The sequence below is a fragment of the Petaurus breviceps genome, unplaced genomic scaffold, assembly GCF_028583685.1.
Source record: "Petaurus breviceps papuanus isolate PSGF00001 unplaced genomic scaffold, PetGlider_PUasm1.0 98, whole genome shotgun sequence".
Classification (NCBI taxonomy): Eukaryota; Metazoa; Chordata; class Mammalia; order Diprotodontia; family Petauridae; genus Petaurus; species Petaurus breviceps.
The window spans coordinates 27,122,300-27,128,040 of NW_027187460.1; positions in this window are offsets into that span (position 1 = coordinate 27,122,300).

The following is a 5,741-nucleotide window of genomic DNA, read 5'->3' on the forward strand; positions in this document are numbered from 1 at the left end:
TCTCCCCTTCTTGACTGGATCTGGGGTTCCTCTAGATTGTGTCTAGGTACCCTCTCTCCCCAATTGGGCAGATCTCCAAGTATGTTACAATGCTGTTATTTATCTTTGCAGGGACACACTGACTCTGTACCAGTGATACTGCCCACGGAATGAAAATGTTATCTATCTCCATTACTCAGGCTGATTCCTACAGGAATCAATGAATAATCAGCCAATAGGCTGAGAATGCAGCAGTCTGTCTCAGACACCGGCCAGCCACAGCAGCCACTGCTTGTAGCCTTGGTTTGATGAATGCTAATCACTGATTCCTGAATTGGAGACCCAGCTTTACTCCTAGAGACATAGTTCTCTGGTCTATATACTGACATTTGCCCATGTGACATGACAGGACCCATTAAGGGAGCACTTTGTATCCTTCCAAGTATTTCAAATGTCAAAAGTACTGCATTAGCCCTGACAGAAGTCTTATGGGGAGTTTCACAAATCACTTTTTGACACATCCTTTGTTCTGATCTAACCTACCTGCTGGGGTTCAGTGCAGCAGGGAATTGGGGATTAGCATGGGAAAAAGTGCAGCCACTAAAAAGGAAATCATCCCATCTGATGAAATACTCTTTTCATGTCCACTTGCATGCCTTTTTTCTCCCCTAAGTCAAAGTATGGTTTTCTCACCCCTGGAACCTTTTTCCAGTCCTTATCTGCAACTTGTTTATTCCAATTCTTTCTCTCCTCTGCCACATAGAATTAAAGCATCATACACAACAACATGTTTTCCTGTTGTCTCTACATCCGACTTTGTTGGGGCTCAACCTTTGGTTAAATCTCCTAATCCTATTTGGTGCTGTTACACAGCCATAAACCATTTCAGTGTCTGCAGTCTCTCTGGGGATGTTTGGGAACTAATTTAACAACAAGTCTTTTCTGTTGACATGTGTATGGTGCAGACAGTGTAGTTTGGTGGCATTATACATGACTCCAGAGGATTACATGTTTAAAGACAAGGAAAAGTAGGGAATGAGGATGTGCCAAATATTAGTAAGCCATCCATGTCATATGTGATTTTTCCAATTGAAAGAGAAAAAAAAGAGGAGAGGGGAGGGGAAAGAGGATAGAAAAGGAAAGAAGAAAGAAAGGGAGGAGATAGATAGTTATAAGCTCATAGAATGTTAAAACTGGTAGGCATGTAAGAGGTAATATAATCCAGTGGTATCCAACTCAGACAGAAATGGGGGGTGCTATATAGAACATAATGAAAACTGATCTGCCTATGAACCTAGAAAACCAAATATTTACATTACTTATGTTTTATTGCATTTTATTTATTTAGTTAAATATTTTCCAATTATATTTTAATTTGGTTTAGGCCGTAATTGGGTATGTTGCCTGTCATAAGCCCAACCATGGTCATGTGTTTGACAACTCTTATCCAATCTCCTCATTTTACATATGAGGAAACTGAGTCCCAGAGATAAGAGGTGACTTGCCCAGCTACTATGTGAGAGAACTAGGACTGAAACACCAGTGCCTACCTCTCAAACCTAAGGTTTTGCCATTATATCACACTATCTCCAAATACCACACTGAACTGATACACGTGTATGCAATCTTTTCCTGCCCCCAAACACACACACACACACACACACACACACACACACACACAGAGGAAGATGGGTTTTGATCATGAATGTTGGTTTTTGAGTCATTGGTGAAAACATTTTTTTCCTCTTCACCCCCAATTTTTTTAAAAGGTATCATAATACAGTTTTTAGAGTGCTAATCATAAAATCAGCAATATTTAGATGTGTAATCCTGAGCAACTCAGTTAACCTCTTTGAGTTTCAGTTTCATCACCTATATAAGGGTAATAAAACCTATAGTAAATATATCCCGGGGTTGTTTAGAGGCTCAAAATTTGGCAATAAAGTATGTGAAGTACTTTGCAGAAGCACCATTAGATGTAGTGGTTATTATTTCCATAGTCATCACAAAAGCCAAAGAATAGGGCATCCTCTCTTTGAAAACATACAATGCCAAGTAATATTATCACTAGCCTCATCTCATTCTCTGGCAGCAGACAAAACAACCACTTCAGAATTCATCTGCAATCTAAAGCAAGCTGGCAGACCATGGGAAATCCTTGGAGAGAATAGCTTCCTCTGCTGTTTCTATGATTGGCCATTTTTAATTTGGAAAAGGAAATAGACTATATACATGCTGGCCCATATAGACATACACACAAGATTTCTTATACTGATCTTGAAATTTAGAAGGCTTTAATATCCAACTTCTTAATAAAAAGTTTAAAAAAGCAGAAATGATATCTATATTTATGATGAGTTTTATGAATTCATAGGATGATCAAATGAATCATTCCCTTCTGTTATTATTGAAAAATTGTCAGTCAAAAACATAGGTAAGACTCTGTACTACAGCTATACCAGCCCCTCAAGGTTCACATGACCCAGGAGAGGAGTATTCAAATGACAGCTTACTGTAGAAAGAACACTAGCTTGAAGGTAGGCACACTTGGGCTCTAACCCCTACTTATCATAATGACCATGTGTAACAACTCCCAGCCTCAGTTTCCTCATCTGCAAATGTGTAATAATAACATTTATACTATCTACTTACAAGATTAGTATGGTAAAGACATTTAATAAATAGCTACTTCTTTTCATGGGATATTGTAACCAAATGACTCCTCTTCTATAAGCCAGTCTACTACTAGTGATTGGACTCTTGGCACTTCATGAACCTCAACCTTGGACAGTAGATACAGTTTGTTGATGAAGACAAGTAATCCAGAGAAATCAAGTTTGCACTTTTCTGGGAGGGCTTCCAAAGCCCAGGGCTACCCCCATGATTCACTGCCTTGCACAATGCTATATGGTTTGTTGCTGTTATTCCTTCATTTAGTTGTATCTGACTCTACATGACTCAATGGGCTTTTGTCTGTGGGGTTTTCTTGGTCAAGATACTGGAGTGGTTATCTATTTCCTTCTCCAGTGTGTCCCCATTTTATAGATGGGGAACTCAAGCAAATAGTGGTTAAGTGACTTGTCCAGGGTAACCTAACCAATACGTGTCTGAAGCTGGTTTTGAACTAAGATCCCGACTGCAGGCTGGGTACTCTTGCTCTATCCACTGTACCACCTAACTGCCTGTATGTGGTTACAAAGTACTTTTGCTCCTGTTGTAGAATTGGGATCCTATCTCCAGGGCAGGTGGGGGAGGGGTTGGGAGAAGGGGGAAAAAGGGGGAAAAAGTTACATGATAACTCTATTGTATATTTAGAAGCAATAGCAAGTTGTACATAATAGTCGTGCAATATCATGTACAATTATCTTTTTTTTCTGTTCTATGTTATGGAAATGCTTGTTTTATTTAAGTTCAGAATTAAAACAAATTAAAAAATAAAAACAAATAAGATCCTAAAAACAATCAAGTGAAGTCATTAGGGACAATGTAGTATATAGAGCATAGTGCCTGGAGTCAGGAACCCCTCAGTTCAAATATGGCCCTAAAGCTTTACCAGCTTTGGAAAGGTGCTTAACTTTGGCAAGTCACTTAACTTTCATTTGGCTCAGTTTCCTCAACTATAAAATGAAGATCATCATAGCACCTACTTCCCAGGTTTATTGTGAGGATCAAATGAGAGAATATTTGTAAAGCACTTAACACAGTACCTGGCACATAGTGGGTACTGTATAAATGTTGTTGCTATTATTATCACTACTTCTGTTATTATTATTATTATTGGCATTATTATTATTTTTGTTACTATTATTGTTGTCATTAGTGCAGGCGTTCACAGGATTTAGAGCTGTGAAGGACCATCAAATTGTCTAGCTCAACTTTTGCATTTAAACTTCAGTAAACTGAGGCCAATAGAGGTCATGCGCTTTGCCCAAGGTCATACAAGTAGTAAACAGCAGAGCAGAGAGTCAAACTGTGGTCCTTTAACTCCAAGTCCAGGGCACTTTCCACTCTATAATGCCACCACTTCCTTTGTCCTCATTTTATAGGTGAGCGAAGCCATTTTAGGCTTCCTGAATGTCATGCGCCTCATTAGTTGTAAAACCTGGACTTACACTAGAGATTCAACTTTGAGCCTAATGTTCTTTGGCCTACATCGTGCTTCCTCTGTTCCTATCTGCTGGTGGGGGTAAGATGTACAGAACAATTGTTTCACTTTCAGCCTGCTCCTTACCACTCATGTAGCCAAAGATTTCAATAAAGAATACTGACATTCCATTCTATTCTCACTCTATCTTTCTCCCACGTAGCTTGAGTGCATCTAAACCAATTTTCTTTAAAGGAACATTTATTTCTATTAAACAAGTGATGTGTTTTAAGGTATCTGGTTTGTTTAATCCAGGATCTCAAATGATCAATAGCTCTTTTTAGGGAGAAAAGAAAGACTTCTAGATTGGAATGATCATCTTGTCAGTTCTTCTGATTAATTCAAGGAGAAATAAATCTAAAACATGCTATTTTTCCTCTTTGTGAATACTTGTTGAATTTTGCAGTTTATTAGGAAAGTTATTCAAACTTGGGAGGACTTAGATTCACAGAATTTCACTCATAGAAGGGACAGTAGCGGTCACCTTGGCCAACCCCCCTGCCAGATATATAAATGTACTGTAGAATGTCTGTGACAAGTGGTTTTTCAGCTTCTGCTTGGACGACTTCAATGACAGCAAAATCAGTAGCAGTAGTGGCAGCCCATTCCTTGAAACATGAGGGTCTGCTCAACAAGGAGGCAGGAGACAGGTAAACAACAGAAATCATGAAGGCATGTACAAGCTAGCGGACAGCAACCGCTGGCTCAGCTGTTCATTCTGTTTATGACTCAGGGCAAGTCACTTATTTCCTCTGAGTCTCAATTTTCTCACCTCTGAAATGAAGAGGTAGAACTAGAAGACTTTTAAGGTCTCTTTCAGCTGGAAGTCAGTTCTACAAAGTTCATAGGAAGTGATGGAGCGGGGTGGGGCTGAGCAGGATAGAGAGAGGCAGGGCAAGAGAACAAAAGAGTGACAAAGGACAGCTTGCTGGCTTATCTCTAGTTGCCATTATAATTCTCTGAGAAAAATCAAACCTGAGTGAGCCTCACCCCTACCCACTATGAAGAAAATGCCAGGACGATGGCAAACTGAAAACTGACTAAATGGTGAATACCAAGATGGGAAACAAATAAAAGGCTTTGTTACTGTTGTTCAGTTTTGTACAACTCTTCATGACTCCATTTGAGGTTTTCTTGGCAAAGATAATGGAGTGGTTTGCCATTTCCTTTTCCAGTTCATTTTACAGATGAGGAAACTGAGGCAAATAGGGTTAAGTGACTTGTCCAGGGTCATACAGATATTAAGTATCTGATGCTGAATTTGAACTCAGGTCCTCCCGACTCCAGGCCTGGGGCTGTATCCACTGTACCATCTAACTGCCACACAGTTCTTTAGTGGAGGTATTTGCTTTATCTCTACTCTCTGTTGCTGATGTGCCAAATCTCCAAAGAGATGAATTTCCTAGTGTTTTGTTACCTCTTAAGGTTTTGTTTCTATTTTTCTCTGCCAAGGAAAATTATCTTTGCACTGCAGAGGACAGAGCAGAGCATGGTGATCTTCCACTTTCCTGCTATGGAAGTCTGTTTTCAAAAGGAAAAAAATAATCAATTAACTGGCATGAAATTATAAATAGCTGCTGAAAGCTTTATGTGCTGCCATATGCTCATGTATTTTAGA